This window comes from Hyperolius riggenbachi, chromosome 5 (assembly GCF_040937935.1).
Source record: "Hyperolius riggenbachi isolate aHypRig1 chromosome 5, aHypRig1.pri, whole genome shotgun sequence".
Taxonomy (NCBI): Eukaryota; Metazoa; Chordata; class Amphibia; order Anura; family Hyperoliidae; genus Hyperolius; species Hyperolius riggenbachi.
This window is the reverse complement of record NC_090650.1, coordinates 36,016,803-36,035,601: the sequence shown is the minus strand read 5'-3', so window position 1 is coordinate 36,035,601 and position 18,799 is coordinate 36,016,803.

Genomic DNA, 18,799 nt, shown 5'->3' with positions numbered 1-18,799 from the left:
CTCCTCAAACTACCTCATGAGCCTGCATGCATTTCGCATGAGTGTCCAGTTGTTGGACCAGAACATCCCCATCTCCCCAGACTGTGTGACGAGAGAACATAACGAGGGTCGAATTCCAGTGAGTCGGGCTATCGCAAATGAGGCGTCTCACCGGCAACTTGTTTCTCTGCTGAGTATCGGCAAAGTGTGCCATGGCCGTGTCAGACCTCCTGAAATGCCCACACAACTTCCTGGCCTGCTTCAGGACATCCACTAAGCCTGGGTACTTTGACACAAATCTTTGAATGAATAGATTCAGCACATGTGCCATGTAGGGTAGCAGGGTACATGTGTCAGCTTTCCCAAATTCAACGCGGAAATGAGATTGCTGCCATTGTCACACACCACGTTGCTGATCTCCAGCTTGTGCGGGGTAAGCCACTGATCCACCTGGTTGTTAAGAGCAGCCAGGAGAGCTGCTCCAGTGTGACTCTCCGCTTTGAGGCAAGACATGTCTAAGATGGCGTGACACCGTCGTACCTGGCATGCAGCATAGACCTTGGAGAGCTGGGGCTGTGTAGCTGGAGAGGAGATCGCAGCACCAGTAGAGTTGAACTGCCACTCAGCCAAGGAGGAGGAGGATGACGACAGCAAAGAGGGTGTAGCAGGAGAAAAGGGGGTGGCAGGAGGCCTGCCTGCAAGCCGTGGAGGTGTCACAAGTTGGTCCGCTGCACAGCCACGTACTTCCTGCTTTCCATCAGTCACTAGGTTGACCCAATGAGCTGTGTAAGTAATGTAGTGGCCCTGAGCCTGACCACGCTTGGCAGAGCAGGCATCCGTGGTCAGGTGGACCCTTGACCCAGCGCTGTGTGCCAGAGATGACACTACTTGCCTCTCAAGTTCACGTTACAGTTTAGGTATCGCCTTTTTAGAGAAATAATTACGGCCTGGTATCTTCCACTGTGGTGTCCCAATGCCACACATTTACGGAAGGCCCCAGAGTCCACCAGCTGGTATGGTAACAGCTAACAGTTTCACCAAGCTAGCTATCAGACGGCGGGCAAGAGGTTGACTGGCAGAAATTCTTCCGTTCAAAGATTTCCTTCATAGACACCTGGCTGCTGGGGGCAGAGGAGTAGGAACCGCTCAAGGTCAGAGGTGGAGTGGAGGAGGGTGGCTGTGAAGGTGAAAGGGAGAAAGCGGCTGAAGACGCTGCACCTGAAGGAGGAAGAGGAGAAGGAGGGTGGCTTTTCTTTTGTGTGCTGCTTTTCCTCAGGTGCTCTTCCCATTGCAGTCTGTGCCTTTTCTCCAGGTGCCTTCATAAGTCACTTGTCCCTACAGGGGTGTTGGCCTTTCCACGGCTCAATTTTTGGAGGCAGAGAGAACAGATGGCATTGCTCCAATCTGAGGCAGACACATAAAAAAATGTCCACACCGCTGAGCCCCACTGGGGTGATGGTACTATGGTGTCATCAGCAGCTGACGTTGAAGGGCATGTTGACTGGCTGTCCATAGGTGGCGATACATGGCGCCGGATACTGCCACCAGCTGCTTCTGACGATGAGCTCCCCCTGCTTCTTTCAGCAACTCGTCTCCTCCTACTCCTCTCTGACTACCCCTCTGAACTGTCCCCTTGGTCATCTCGTCTCTTAGGAACCCACGTGGCATCCGTATCATCGTCATCATCATAATCATCCTGCCCAGCTTCGCTTGCCTTAGACACCTCCAAAACAGCAGGTACTTCATCATCCTCCTCCTCACACTTTACGCCCATAGTGTCGCCTAACTCAGACATATGAGGTGGTGTAACTTGCTTAGCGCCTTCATCTGGTTGTAACAATAATGGTTGTGCATCAGTGATGTCCCCACCAAATAACTCCTGCAAACTTTCAAATGCAGCGGATGTGGTAGTAGCGCTGGTGGCTGCGGAAGATGAGGTGTTCTGTGTTAAATAGTCAGCCACGTCTTGACAATCTTGGGAGTTGATAGGACGTGCCTTATTTTGAGCACTGTACTTTGGTCCAGGGCCGCACAAAATCACATCAGCACGACCTCACACAGATCTGCCGGGTGGCCTTCCTCTGGGTCTGCCTCTACCTCTGCCTGTACCTGTTTTGTCCATTTTGTCCATATCGGGGGGAGGGGGGGGGGAGATGAAGTGAAAAGTATGCACTGACTTGACTAATGCAATGTGCACTCACACAGGTGCAGTTAACAGGTATGCACGGAGTGGTATATCACACTCCGTGCACTCACGTAGGTAGGTGGGTGCACTGAACAACAGGTAGGTATATGCAGTTATGGGTATTAAATGTGCAGCTGTTACACACACGTACCGTGAACAGGTATAGTGACTGGTGGTATTAAATATTACACTGCGTACGCTCACGTAGGTAAGTGGGTGCACTGTGAACAACAGGTAGGTATATGCAGTGATGGGTGTTACAATGTGCACCTGTCACACACAGATAGGTAACAGACAGGCACAGTGACACTGCGTGCGCTCACGTAGGTAGGTGAGTGCACTGAACACAACCAGTAGGTATATGCAGTGATGGGTATTACAATGTGCACCTGTCACACACAGACAGGTACCGGACAGGCGCAATGACACTGCGTGTGCACATGTAGGTAGGTGGGTGCACTGTGAACAACAGGTAGATATATGCAGTGATGGGTATTACAATGTGCACCTGTCACACACAGACAGGTACCGGACAGGCACAGTGACACTGCGTGCGCTCACGTAGGTAGGTGGGTGCACTGAAGTGAACAACAGGTAGTAGGTATATTCAGTGATGGGTATTACAATGTGCACCTTTCACACACAGACAGGTACCGGACAGGCACAGTGACACTGCATGCGCTCATGTGGGTAGGTGGGTGCAGAGCCAGATTAAGGCTAAATGGGGCCCTAAGCAAAGTAACTGATTTGCCCCCCCCCCCCCCCATATTAGAATGGGAAGATGCAGCTGCTGTGTGCACAGTAACACGCCAGACACACCGGGGCAGTCGCTCTATTGGTTGCTATGGGCAACAGCCCGCTTTCCTCTGCAGGTGCACAATGCACAGAATAGCAGCACCTACATGCAGAGGGAGAGCTGAATGGCCGGGACGTTGTCACTCGGGGCACTCCTGTAAAGAGGGTGCCAGATATCACAGCAGCAGCACTTTCCCCCTGCATCTCCAGCCTTGCAATAACAAAAAGCTCTGGACTCCGCCAAACTTGAAGCCGCCCCCCCCCTCCCCAGACAGAATTACATAACCCCCCCACCACCACCGAACAACCAATTTCCTCCCAAACTAGACAGCCACATCCACCATGCAGCCTCCACCCCCGTGAATACGGTAGTCCTGCAGAGAAGGGCAGCTGCAGTAGGGGAAAATGACAGCACCAGATGACTCGCATTCACCTATTGCGATCCAAGCAATAGAGGTCCCGTCATCCGGAGCCCATCTGTCTCCACTAGAGTGCCGCTGCTCTATTACTACTACTATTACTACTTCCTACTTCCTGTCTGATCTGAGAATCAGGAAGTTCAGAGCAAGTGGCGGCACCGTAGAGGAGACAGATGGGTTTCGAATGATGGGACCTCTATCGCTTGTATCACAGATAGGTGAGTGGGCGTTTGTCATCTGCTGCTATCATTCCTGCCCGCTGCAGCTGTGGTTCTCTGTGGGAAGGAAGGGAGGAGCGGGCAGCAGCAGAGCGCACAGTAGCAGGAGAGGGACCCAGGAGGAGAGCCCGGCTCTGAAGACAGTCAGCAGCGGGCGGCGTCCTTTGACAGGATAGCGAGGGCTGGATTATGTGCTGATGGGGCCCCTTTGACTCTGAATGGGGCCCCAAGGGACTGTTTCTGTTGCCTGGTCGGTAATCCGGCCCTGGGTGGGTGCACTGAAGTGAACAACAGGTAGGTATATGCAGTGATGGGTAATAAAATGTTCACCTGTCACACACAGACAGATACCAGACAGGCACAGTGACACTGCATGTGCTCACGTAGGTAGGTGGGTGCACTGTGAACAACAGGTAGGTATATGCAGTGATGGGTATTACAATGTGCACCTGGCACAGTAGTAATAGTTATACCACTAAGGGGCCAAAGGCCAGCTGCGACTGGCTGACAGAGCTGTATATAATGCAAGTGGGCCACACACACACACACAAAAAATAAATAGATCACAAGAACAAGATTTACTCTCAAAAGAGCTGTTGAGGGGTGCTTTCTTAGCAATAAGAATCAGCAAGGAGCAAGCTAAGAAGCCTACAAGAGCCTAATTAAGCTTTCCCCATAGGTCTCTGCACAGCAGCTCTCCCTTCTCTAATTACTGCAGGCACACGAGTGAGTGAGGGGGTGGAGCTCCAGGAGGGAGTGTAGCCTGATTGGCTACAATGTGCCTGCTGACTGTGATGTAGAGGGTCAAAGACCCTCATGATGCACTATGGGGGCGAATCAAACTTCCGGAAAAGTTTGCGGTTCTCCGCGAACGCGAACCACCGAAGTTCGCCAGGAACCGTTCGTGCCATCTCTACTGCCAGGCCTTACAGTGTCATTGATTTTTTTTTTTTTTTATGCGGTTGGATTTCTTCAATTACCTTTTTGCTATTAGTAAGCTTGTTTCCGAAGAATGTTTTATTTAACGCCACTGTCATTGTCATTACTTTGCAAAAATGTACTGCTCTTTGAATTATTATTATAATTTTAAAGTCAAGGCAATGTAGTGGCCTTCCATTTGTTTTGACAAATTCTCTTCGCTAGCGCTGCTTTTGGTGACTTTTTTTTTTCATTTGTTCATCTTAATGCTGTCCAAATTTAAATATTTCTTAAGACTAGAATATTTTTTATAAGATCAATGCATCCAGTAACACAGTGACACTGTAATAACCTGTGACAGCTTTTGGTGTCATTTTTTTCTCTTTTTAATTAATTTTTTTGTTACTGCTGTTCAATTGAATAAATGGAATTATTATTATTTGTTTAAATTAAAACATTCTTGTGAGGCAAGTTTGAATATTTCTTACTTTTACAAAATTACACAATAACTTTGCCTGCGTTGGCCTGTGCAATGTTTGTTTCTTTAATTGTTGTTTAACCCTCCTGGCGGTTTGCTAAAAATCCGCCAAGGGGCAGCAAATCCGTTTTTAAAAAAAATAAAAAATTCTTTTTCATGTAGCGAGACAAGGTCTCGCTACATGATAGCCGCTGCTCAGCGGCATCCCCCCAGCCCCTCCGATCGCCTCCGGCGATCGGAGATCCCGTTCAAAGAACGGGATCTCCTGGAGGGCTTCCCCCATCGCCATGGCGATGGGCGGGATGACGTCACCGACGTCGTGACGTCGAAGGGGACTCCGATCCACCCCACAGCGCTGCCTGGCACTGATTGGCCAGGCAGCGCACGGGGTTTGGGGGGGGCGGGCGGCCGCGGCACGACGAATAGCGGCAGATCGGCGGGTAGCGGCGGCGATCGCATAGCACACGCAGCTAGCAAAGTGAGCGGTGCCTTCCGGCGGCATAGCCCGGCGAATTTCCGGGGTTCGCGATCATGGAGAACTGTAAACTTTTCCGGAAGTTCGGTTCGCCCCTGTAGTGCATCATGAGGGTCAACTTTGACCCTCTACATCACAGTCAGCAGGCACATTGTATCCAATCAAGCTACACTCCCTCCTGGAGCCACTCCCCCCTTATAAAAGGCAGGCAGCGTCAGGCTTTTCACTCACTCGTGTGCCAGAATTAATTAGAGAAGGGAAAGCTGCTGCAGACTCTCTTAGGGAAAGCTTAGATAGGCTCTTGTAGGCTTCTTAGCTTGCTCCTTGCTGATTCTTATTGCTGTGCCTGCCCGGTACCTGTGTGTGTGTGTGTGTGTGTGAGACAGGTGCACATTTGTAATACCAGTCATTGCATAATTGTTCACAGTACCTGTGTGACCACACTCTGTGTAATATACCACTCCGAGCATACCTGGCTGTTAACTGCACCTTTGTGACAGCTGCACATTGTATTGTAATACAGCTGTTTGCAGTCACTGCATACCTTTCACTGCATCTGTGACTGCACATTGTATTATACCTGGCAGTCAGTGCATACCTTTCACTTGAATGGATGGCAGAATTGCCCTCCATAACAGATTCTCGTTACAGGTAGTACAGTCTCTCAGTATTACAGCAGGGCCTCGAAAGTCCTCCTTTTGGTCACTACCTCGGGATGTGCATGCCATGCCAGCTGCCTTCTTTGGATGTGTGGTAGCCGTTCCTGCTCCTTTGCCCACAGCATGCCTGCTGCCTTCCTTGGATGTGTGGTGGTGGTAGCCGTTTCTTAGGCTCCCACTCCGGACCGGAATCGAACCAGGATTCCCCGGCCATTACCAGTGGTCACTCACAATGGCAGACTTGCCCTCGATAAAAGATTCTCATTGCACTTGCAGGTACTGAACAGCAAGCAGAACATGTATTTAAAAAAATAGATGTAAGCTTTAACAATGGTAGAGAAAGAACCATTGAAAGTTGATAAGGCAGTCAGACATTACCTGACATCACTGAGGAAGAGCAATCTCGCCATGGTGCGCACCAGTCCAGCACGGCCGTCACAATGCAAACAGCTGTTTGCAGTGCGTTACACAGTGAGTTTGGTGTGTCAGTGTGAAGCAGTACTCTAATTACACTCCATGATTGATGTATACACATGCAAGATGTTTTAAAGCACTTTAAGCCTGCAATTTAGCATTCAATGTGATTTCTGCCCCTAAAACGCTGCTTTGCGTCCAATCCGGATTTTCCCCCGGGACTTTTGGCGTCTATCCCACTCCGCCATGCCCCCCCTTGCTCTCCTTTGGTCCTCCATCACCGAGCGCCATGGACCCTTCAAAGATTACTGACAAGAGTTTGTTGGTAATCTGATTGGGGCGCACTCCTCTTCATGCAGGACTGCAGCCGTACTGTGCCTGTGTGAGTCCGGCTGCACCTGCGAAGTAAGACTCTAGTGCATGAGCGGTACCGTGTTACTGCACAGGCGTGGTCGTACTTGTGCAGGCGCAGTGCAGCCACTCTCGTGCTTGAAGAGGAGTGCCACCCCGATCAGCTGGAGGGACCGCGAGTTGCAACGGGGAACCTGAGGACAGCGAGGGAAGCTTCACTAGGGTCCAGAGGCTTCCTTCACCTTAGGGGCCTGATTCACAAAGCGGTGCTAACAGTGAGCACGCTGGTGAAAAGCCCTTTATCATGCCTAAACTCAGTTTAGGCATGATAAGTTTAGGTGTGATAAGTTTAGGCGTGATAAGTTTAAGCACCAACTGGGTTAGCACCGCAGTGCACAGCTGATTAAAAGTTTTGTGCTAGCAAAGTCTGTTGCACTTCGCATAGAGTTTAATGGCGCTGCTTTGCGTGCTGGACTTTGTGCGCGATCTAAACTCATCTAAATTTAGCATGCCTAAACTTATCATGCCTAAACTTATCACACCTAAACTTATCACGCCTAAACTGGCTTTTCACCAGTGTGGTGCAATGATTATCACGCCTAAAGTCTCTAACTGGGTTAGCACCGCTTTGTGAATCGAGCCCTAGGTATCTGTTTTTTTTAATACATTTTGGACTTGGGTTCTCTTTTTTAAACTGAGCCAATTAAACAGATGCTGGTTAATTGATTGCCAACTAATTTAAAGAGGATGTTTACTAAATATAACGTAATGAATAAAGCTGATTATTTTTTACAATATTAATTTATAAATTATTTAATCCATGTTTGTCCAATGTAAAATGTTACTCCATCCTGATTTACATTCTTACATTTCTAAAATGTATGCTGGCAAGGGGAATCACTGCAGCATAGCTTTGTTTTTTTGTTGTTGGTTTTTTTTTTTTGGTATAATTTAACCTTTTCGGGACTGGCCACCTACCCCCCTTAAGGACCAGGCATTTTGCGCGGGAAGGGGGTGCGCACGTTTGGGGGGGGGGTCAGGCGGCCGGATTCCGTTTGTGGCTGCCTAGATTTTTGTCCCCCCATGGTGGCCTGGGCCCCCCCTTCAGCCAGCAGCCTTCACTTACCTTCCAGGCTCCAGCGATGAGCCGCACGGGACCCTCTTCTCCGGCCGGCATCTCCGTTCTGTCTGACGATCAGTTCCGGGTCGCGGCTTGATGACGTCATCAAGCCGGGACCCGGCGCTGACGTCAGACGGAGCAGAGATGCCGGCCAGAGCGGAGGGGGTGCCGATCGTCGCGGGAACGGCAGGGAGGTGAATGGATCCTCTTCTTTTTTCCCCTGCCGCCGCAGCTGTCAAACTGATCACTACGATCGGACGGCGATCGTAGTGATCACGTGATCAGCAGCCATATGCGATGGCTGCTGATCACTCGGGGGAGATGTCGGCTGTCATATGACAACTTAATCTCCCCCTCCGGGTGCGCACGATTGCGCCGGGAGCGGAAACTGCAGGCCGGCGTAGATTCTACGCCGCATCAGGCTAGAACAGCCACAAGTGCGGCGTAGAATCTAATGCACGTGGTCCCGAAAAGGTTAAAGAGAACCAGAGACGAAGCACCCTCATGTATTTTACCATATATATCAGTGGGAACATGACAGTGAACACCTACCCTGCTCTTTTTTTCATTCTTCTCTGCTAAATCTATGTGTTATCAGCCCTGATAAGAATCCCCGACTGAGCATTTAGTCTAGCTTTCACCGGAATGATTATAGCTGAGTCTTCTGTGATGTCTTTTCAAGCCCAAGTCTGCCCCCTTGTGGCTCTGCTTTGCTGCTTCGAGGATAAATAGCAGGAAAGCAGAGCCACAAAGGGGCAGACCTGGTCTTAAAAAGACATCACAGAATACTGACCCAGCTATAATCATTCCGGTGAAAGCTAGACTGAATGCTCAGTCGTGGATTCTTATCACGGCTAATAACAGGCAGATTTAGCAGAGAAGAATAAAACAAAGAGCAGGGTAGGTGTTCACTATCATGTTCCCATTGATATATATGGTAAAATACATGAGGGTGCTTCGTCTCTGGTTCTCTTTAATTATAATATTATATACTAGTGTGCTTTAACCACTTCGCATCCAGACCTTGTTTTCCCCTTATTGACCAGAGCAGTTTTGACGTTTATAGCTATGTCCCTATTCAATCAGCAATAACTTTATCCCTACTCACGACACCTAAATGATCTAGATATCGTTTTTTTCAGGATAAACTAGACTTTTATTGGGGTATATTTTTTCCCTATAAAAAAAAAAAATTCTGCGCATTTTAGTGGGAAAAAAGAGGGAAAACCGTTAAAATTGCATTATTTCTCAGGTTTTCTTCAATTCTAGTAAAAAATAAAAAGTGCTACAGTAGGTAAAAGACATGCCATCAATATTAAGTAACCCAAGGATAGATAGCCAGATGTGTGCCCAGTATCAGACCCCCCCCCCCCAGTATAGCCAGATGTGCCCCCCAATACCAGCCTCCATTATAGCCAGATAATTCCCCGCATTTGCTACCCCCACATATTTATATACAGCTGCGCACCCCAATAAAGCACCCCTCATTATAGCCAGATGTGTCCTCAGGATCAGTGTTCTCCAATGTAGCCAGATGTGCCCCCAGGATTAGCGCCCCCGCCCCATTATTGCCATATGTGCCCCCAGCATTCAGTTATGTCCCTCAGGACCATCAGATGGGCCCTAATAGTAATTTCACCCCCCCCTTCAGATTTAGAACCCCCACCCTCTGTTATGGGCAGCCAGATGTGCCCCCCCCCCCTTACCACTACGCCTGACGTCATCAAGCGGGGACCCGGATATTCAGCGTCACAGGGCTGAGTGAAGAGCGGTGAATGGAAGCTGGAGCTGCAGGATGATCGCAGGAACCAGGTAAGGTGAGATATTCATCTTGCAGGGGCATTTTTTTACGATCCGACCACGGAGGGGGAGAGATGAATGATCACGCTGTTTGCTACAGCGATGATCATTCATCCGCGGGGGGGGGGGGGTCACTAATTGGCTACAAGGGAACATGTTCCCTTTTGCCAATTAGTAAGGCAGTTGACAGTGCCGGGGGGTCCGCTCTGCAGCGCACCTGTTCCTGCACAACAGGGCTGCAAGCAGGTCAGTATATCTGCTTGGCTGTGGCTTGGAGGGTGCCACAGCTGACGTAGATATACTGTAGTGGTGGGGAAAGTGGTTAAAGGACACCTGAAGTGAGTAGGATATGAAGGCTGCCATAGTTATTTCCTTTTAAGCAATACCAGTTGCCTGGCAGCCCTGCTGGTCTATTTGGCTGCAGTAGTGTCTGAATCACACCAGAAACAAGCATGCAGCTAGTCTTGTCAGATCTGACAATAATGTCAGAAACACCTGATCTGCTGCATGCTTGTTCAGGGACTATGGGCTTGATTCCCAAAGCGGTGCAAAGTGTTTGCACGCCTGTGAAAAGCCCTTTATCACGCCTAAACTCAGTTTAGGCGTGATAAAATGAAACTCGCGCGAAATTCCGCGCGCAAACTTTTGCGCGCAATTGCCTGGCGCACGGTGCACTTCGCGCGATGTGCCCATTAAACCCTATGGGCGCTGCGCGCTGAATTGCGCGATTGCGCGCGCAAAACTTTGCGCGCGATAAAGAGCAAAAGCGGTGCTAACTCAGCAGTGCACGGCTTATCACGCCTAAAGTCTTTTAGGCGTGATAACTGAGTTATCACCGCTTTGTGAATCAGGCCCTTTGGCTAAAAGTATTAGAAGCAGAGGATCAGCAGGATAGCCAGGCAACTGGTATTGTTTAAAATGCAATAAATATGGCAGCCTCCATATCCCTGTCACTTCACTAGATGTATGGCTCCCTTTAGCATTCAGCCCAACCCCATAAACATGTCCTTAACCACTTCAGCCCTCAGTCATTTTCACTTTATACATCCGAGCAATGTTCACCTCCCATTTATTAGCCTATAACTTTATCACTACTTATCACAATGAACTGATCTACACCTTGTTTTTTCCGCCACCAATTAGGCTTTCTTTGGGTGGTACATTTTGCTAAGAGCTACCTTACTGTAAATGCATTTTAACAGGAAGAATAAGAAAAAAAACTGAAAAAATGCATTATTTCTCAGTTTTCGGCCATTATAGTTTTAAAATAATACATGCCTCCATAATTAAAACCCACGTATTGTATTTGCCCATTTGTCCCGGTTATTACACCATTTAAATTATGTCCCTATCACAATGTATGGCGACAATATTTTATTTGGAAATAAAAGTGCATTTTTTCCATTTTGCATCCATCACTATTTACAAGCTTATAATTAAAAAAATAGAAACATTTCATCTTTACATAGATATTTAAAAAGTTTAGACCCTTAAGTAAATATTTTGTGTTTTTTTTATTGTAATGTCTTTTTTTTATTATTAAACATTTTATTTGGGCATTGTAATGATGTGGGGGCGATTTCCACAGTCAGCGCACACCAAGTGCGCTGAAGCAGATTGAAATCCCCACAATCACAGAAGCAGAGTACCAAGTATATATTTGTAAAGGGGAATTCCAACCAGCAGGTGGAGCTGTGGAGTACAGAGGAACAAGTCCTCTGTACATCCACAGATGCCAGATTGAAATTGCACAATGAAGCAACACAGGGCAATATAAACAAGGTAGCAACTAAAAAGAGAGTAAGAACAGAGACAGACTATATGAATGTCTACCAATCTAGTCGCCACCTGGCGACGGTAGGCATATCACAATAGAACAGACCAGAGTGAGAAAGCCAATCGCAAGAGAGGCGATTGCTATCAGCAACACAAGACTGAGCAAAGACAGAGCATGAATGGGTAATGGAAGACACAGCAAACAACCACAATCCGAACGCCAAGGAAAATAACAAATGAACTAACTAAACTTGGTCACCGTACGTTATGTGCAACAGTGACAAGCGCGTTATAACACGGTCACCACACGTTAAGCGCAACAGTGACAAAACGTACCAACCTTAACTAACAGATGAACACAGAAAATAAAGACAAACAGATAGCGGGAACGCTTGCTAATCTGTTGTCTAACACCAGATAACAGCAAGCGTTCGTTCCAGACCAAATACACTGAAGGAGTAACCAGTAGCAACCACTGCCAAGGTTATACTCCAAGAAACAGACAGGAAAGATCCACCACCTCTAGAGCTAGGGCAGATGCGATCTAGGAACAGGCCTGAGCTATTCACTATCAGCCACCGCAGGAGATAGTGCAATCGCAAGGACAAGACAAGACAAGACTAGGCAATACAAATAATACGCACAAAACTGACTGCACTAGTAAGAGTGCAAAATGCATTCCCAAAGAATTAACTATGCTAGAATCAGTGGTGCTCAGCTCACCGCCAGGTCGTGATCACGCTTACGCGTGGATTCACGACCATTTTGACGCATTCCGCCTCGGACACGCTAAGCCGTGAATAGATTTTCAACCATGAAAATCTGCTTCGGCTACGCGTGAATGCGGACAGAAATCCGCATTCACGCTCGTGAAACCCGGGGCTGAAGTCGTGGTGTGCGGAAATGCGTCAAACTATGCGGAAGTGACACATTGCAGGCCAATCAGAGTGCCCCAGCCAGGCCCTAGCAACCAATCACAGGAGGGGAGCTATGCCCTCCCCTCCTGAATATAAAGCAGCGGCCATAATGGAAAAGCTCTGTCCTTGCTACTAGACTGTGGTGCTGAGAGGATTATCTCCAGGCCATTGTTGTTTGAGCAAGTGCATTTATTGTGTTAAAAACAAAGCGTTTTTTTTGCTAACACTGCTCTTATACTGTACACAGTTAGCTAGTCAGTGAGTGATTGCTGTAGTTAGTTGTAGTCAGTGTAGTGTAGTGGGAGTGTGGGAGTCTAGTGATTATTTAACTGTGTGTAGTGCTGTGCAGGCAGGTTCAGTGCTGCAGTGTAGTGGGAGTGGGGATTATCTGTGTGTAGAGTGCAGGCAGGCAGGTTAGTGCAGCTGCAGTGTTCACTTGTATATTCCAGTGACAGTTATACACTTGTACTATTTGCAGGCAGCCAGTCACACCGCCGGCGCCGCCACTCTCTGCCAGCGCTGTTCATTCATTCTGTCAGTGACCTTGTGCCGTGCCCAGTGCCCACTGCTCGCTCGCTCGCTGGCATATGAGCATCTCATTACACAGTGTGACATCCTTGTGTGCCCACTGCATCCTTCAGTGACCTAGTTGTATATCCAGTGCCCACTGCTGTGCCCACTGCATCCTTCAGTGACCTTGTACTGTGGCCACTGCATCCTTCAGTGACCTAGTTGTATATCCAGTGCCCACTGCTGTGCCCACTGCATCCTTCAGTGACCTTGTACTGTGCCCACTGCATCCTTCGGTGACCTAGTTGTATATCCAGTGCCCACTGCTGTGCCCACTGCATCCTTCAGTGACCTTGTACTGTGGCCACTGCATCCTTCAGTGACCTAGTTGTATATCCAGTGCCCACTGCTGTGCCCACTGCATCCTTCAGTGACCTTGTACTGTGCCCACTGCATCCTTCAGTGACCTAGTTGTATATCCAGTGCCCACTGCTGTGCCCACTGCATTCTTCAGTGACCTTGTACTGTGGCCACTGCATCCTTCAGTGACCTTGTACTGTGCCCACTGCATCCTTCAGTGACCTTGTACTGTGCCCACTGCATCCTTCAGTGACCTTGTACTGTGGCCACTGCATCCTTCAGTGACCTAGTTGTATATCCAGTGCCCACTGCTGTGCCCACTGCATCCTTCAGTGACCTTGTACTGTGGCCACTGCATCCTTCAGTGACCTAGTTGTATATCCAGTGCCCACTGCTGTGCCCACTGCATCCTTCAGTGACCTTGTACTGTGGCCACTGCATCCTTCAGTGACCTTGTGCTGTGCCCACTGCATCCTTCAGTGACCTTGTACTGTGCCCACTGCATCCAGTGATTCATTACTAGCAACATGTCTGGCAGGGTTTCGCGGGGTGAGAGGAAAGGGAGTTCAATTGCCTCAGCCACTTCTGGGACTGCTCCACGTCCAGGGAGAGGACGCCCAGCTGTACGTGGTCGTGATGCAGCAGAAAAGGGGGCAGCAATGCCTGGGCCGAGTCAGCGGACGCCATTGTCCAAATATTTTAAAGTTTCTGGTCCCCGTGTGGTGGTTGAGCAAATGGAACCTGACGTACTCATGGACATCATGACTTCCTCCCAGACCTCTACTGTGAGCACCACTCCAAGCAGTAGCAGCAGCAGCCAACATCCCACGCTTGTTGTGACATCCACCCCAGCACCCACTGGTCAGCAGCCCTCCCAGGATGACAGCGTTCTGTCCCTCAGTCCGGCATCTGGGAACCTGCTGATGCAAGAAGCACAGGACTTACTGGGGACTGATGTGGCAGAGATTGAGATCGGGCCACAATCACAAGCGTTGTTGAGTTCTGGTGATGAAGAAGAGGGGTCTGTGTCTGGGGATGTAGGGACAGAAGAGGAGGCGGGGGAGTCAGAGGAAGAGCTGGATTATGATGATGCTGCTGATGATGACGTTGTGGACCCTAACTATGTGCAGCCTGCTGAGTCCGTGGAAGAATGGTCAGAGCAGGATGACGAGTCACCTCGGCCTAGGCAAGGATATCGCCATATGTCAGGCAGGGGCAGGGACATCGGCAGCAGTGGGCGTGGAGGAAGTAGACAGGACACTGCTTCAGCCGGCACCACCACCATGCAACCCCCGGCAACTACTACCACACATTGCTCCGCTGCACCCTCTGCTAGTGGGGGCCGCAGTAAATTAAAGTCACCAGTGTGGGATTGCTTTGAGGAATGTACTGATGACAAAAGGTATGCGGTGTGCAGGTTATGCAGCAAAAGATTGAGCCGTGGGAAAAGTCTGAGCAAGATGGGTACCTCATCCCTCCAGGGCCACCTGAGAAGCCGCCACTGCCGCGAGTATGCGGACTTTAAGAGGAAGCAGGCAGGCACTGCTGGCAGGGGTTCCTGAGAGCAGAAGGCCCACCAGCGCAGCAGCATCCTCCCTCCCTCAGGGTCGTGAATCCCCCACAGCAGCAGCAGTAGTAGCACGCAAGCGCTCTTCCACCTCGGCTGCTCAGGACACAGACATTGAGGCTGGCAGCCAGTGTTCGTCTCTCTCCTCTGTCTCCCCTGCATCCCAGCGTCGTCAGACCCTGCTGAGCGACACCTTTCAGGGTCTGACCAAGCCTCTGCCTCCAAGCCACAGGCGGATCCACAAACTAAATGGCTTGCTGGCCCGGGCCATGGCATCACAGCTGCTTCCCTACTCCCTGGTGCAGGAGGGGAGCGCCATGCGGACGCTGCTCCAATTTGGCATCCCCGAGTGGCAAGTCCCCAGTCGCCACTATTTCAGCAGGAGCGCGATCCCAGCACTCCACAAGTTTGCGGTGGAAAACGTGGCCCGTTCCCTGGACTACTCTGTGGGCAAGCGGGTCCACGTGACCATGGACTCGTGGAGTAGCAGATTTGGGACAGGTCGCTACCTGTCCTTTACGGCCCACTGGGTGACACTGATGGAAGGGAGGGAGGACAAGAGCGCATCAGCCCAGCTAGTGGTGCCACCACGCGGGATCAGGGGGGATGCAGAAGGGTCCTGTCACGACACTCCCTCAGCACCCGGAAAGCAAGCCCGCCTCGGCAGCAGCAGCGCCAAGCCTCGGCACTGCCAAGCCCTTTTAAAATTGGTGACCCTGGGGAAGGAGAGGCTTACGGCCACCAACGTCCTGGCCGCCCTCAGGAAGCAGGAGCGGAGGTGGCTGACCCCCAGAGGCCTGGAAGTGGGGTATGTGGCAGCCGATAACGGGGCCAACCTGGTGGCAGCAGTGCAGCAGGGAAACCTCCAGCACATCCCCTGCTTGGCCCACGTGCTCAATCTTGTGGTGCAGCGCTTCTTGCGCACCTACCAGGGGATGAGCGAGCTGCTGCAGGATGCCCGGGCGGTGGTACGCTTTTACCGCCTGTCAGCCACTGCCTCTGCACTCTTGTCCACCTTACAGCAGCAGTATGGAAGGCCACAACACCGGATGATCATCGACATGCCAGTTCGCTGGAATTCGACTCTGGCCATGTTGGAGCGGCTGTGTCAGCACAGGCTGGCTCTTAGGGCCTACATGCTAGACCCAAGTGTCCCCAGCAACCAGCAAGTCCCCATGATTACTGCCACTCAGTGGACACTGATGCAGCAAGTATGCCTGGTGCTGAGTCCCTTCCTGGAGGCAACCAAGATGGTCAGTGAGGAGCGGGCCTCTGTGTGCCAGTGGGTGCCCTTGGTTTGTCTACTGGAGCAGGCAATGGACAATTTAATTGAGCGTGGGGATGAAGCCCTGAGGCAGTTGGAAGAACAGGAGCAGATGGCAGCACAGTCCAGCTCAGAGGAGGGCTCGCAGCAGGTAGTGGAAGAGTTGGAGGTCCCTAACCTGAATGAGGAGGAGGAGGAGGAGCAGAGTGCAGCAGGCGTTGTACGTGGATGGCGGTTTGAGGAGGACAACGACATGGCACAGGAAGAGGACAGGCATGCGTTATGGGACAATGGCGAGGACGAGGAAGATCTTGCTGGCAGGGCCCACTTGTTTCCCATGGCTGTGCACATGTTGCGCTGCCTTCGCAGGGACCCCCGGGTGATCCAGATGCGTTCAAGGGAGGACATCTGGACTACCTTGATGCTTGATCCCCGTCTGAAGGGGAAGCTGGGAGACTTAATGACGCCATCCACCACCGAGCAACGCACAAGGGAGTTGAAGGAGGCCCTTGTGCGCAGACTACTGGAAGCATTCCCCCAGCCTTCCACCCCCACTGTAACTGCTCTGCCAAGCCAGCAAGAGGTGCCTGCCATTGCCACTAGCAGCACAACAACAACCACCAGCAGCAGCAGCAGCAACTGGCGCCCCGGAGACCTGAAGAGCCTAAGCAAGAGCCTGTATGCAGTGCAGCAGCCCAGAACAGAGGTGCCCGCCACAGCATCCACCACCAACCAGCACAAGCAACGACTGACCACCATGGTGTCTGACTATATGGGGTCATCCAGCGGGCTCAATGACACCGACAGCCCCGTGGACCCCTTGGAGTACTGGGTCAAGAGACTGGACATCTGGAGCGAGCTTTCCCAGTACGCCCTGGAACTCCTATCCTGCCCTCCTTCCAGTGTCCTCTCAGAGAGATGCTTTAGTGCGGCCGGTGGCGTGGTCACAGAGAAGCGCTCTCGGCTCTCCCACGCCTCTGTGGACAAACTCACCTTCCTGAAAATCAACCAGGCTTGGGTGGAAGGTGAGTTTCTGGCCCCTATTGTCGGACACAGGGGGACTAGTGATGCTCAAATACCCCTTTTTAAAATTCGAGTTTGGTCGAATTCGAATAGTAAATTATTCGAGGTCAGTCGAATATTCGAGTCGAATAATTTTTACTATTCGATTCGACCTCGGACTTCGAGCTCACTATTCGAGTCGGTATTCGAGCTCACTATTCGAGCTGACTATTCGAATTGGCCTTAAATAGCTTCCAACACTTGTTTTGAGGGTGAATGATGCAAGAAACATCTTTTTTTCCAAGTAACAACAGCAAGTGATTATGTGGGGATGTTCCTTTAAAAAAAAATGTGGAAAGAGAAGTTGTGTCCTAAATTTTGTTCAGTAGTGTTACTGTATATACTTGTTCTTCTTCTTCTTTATCTTTCTTCTTCTTCTAGATCTTCTTCTTCTATATCTTCTTCTTCTTCTTCTTCTTCTTCATCTTCTTCTTCTTCTTCATCATCATCTTCTTCTTCTTCTTCTTCTTCTTCTTCATCATCTTCTTCTTCATCTTCTTCTTCTTCATCTTCATCTTCATCTTCTTCTTCTTCTTCATCTTCATCTTCTTCATCTTCTTCTTCTTCATCTTCTTCTTCTTCTTCTTCTTCTTCTTCATCTTCTTCTTCTTCATCTTCTTCTTCTTCATCTTCTTCTTCTTCATCTTCTTCATCTTCTTCTTCTTCATCTTCTTCATCTTCTTCTTCTTCTTCTTCATCTTCTTCTTCTTCATCTTCTTCTTCTTCATCTTCTTCATCTTCTTCTTCTTTTTCATCTTCTTTTTCATCTTCTTCTTCATCTTCTTCTTCATCTTCTTCTTCTTCATCTTCTTCATCTTCTTCTTCTTTATCTTCTTCTTCTTTTTCATCTTCTTCTTCATCATCTTCACGTATTTCTCTTTTCAATTTTTTTTTAAAGAAATGCAGCTATTTTTGAGCGTAACAAATAGCTGGTGGGCGCACGCATGTTGGAAGCGCCATTGTATGTGCTCCCTGGCAGTGGAAACACAAAGACAGCAGGAGGTAAATTCAGCAGCAGGAGGAGGAGGATGAGTGTGTGGCAGCAGGCAGTCAATGAGGCAGGCAGCTCGCCGTGACATAATAGCCCTGGTACCTAGCGGTGATACCAGGGCTGTAAATAAACACAACAGGAGGTCCCAGACAGCGGTCGTGCAGCCCACATTGTGTCCAATACACAACTGGGACAACACAGTTTTCAACCCGGGCACCTCAGAAAAATTAAACCTTTTTTTTTTTTTAATGGTTTTTTGGTTTTTGGTTTTGCAACCAATATAGCTATTGTTTGACGTAATAGCTGGTGGCAGAGTGGCAGCAGAAGAAGGTAATTCTGTGTACCCTGGCAGTGGGAAACACAGACAGACAGCAGCAGCAGGAGGAGGAATGGAGGAGTAGGCGAGCAGCTATTGTTTGACGTAATAGCTGGTGGCAGAGTGGCAGCAGAAGGTAAATCATCTGTGTACCCTGGCAGTGGGAAACACAGACAGACAGCAGCAGCAGCAGCAGGAGGAGGTATGGAGGAGCAGTGTGAGTGT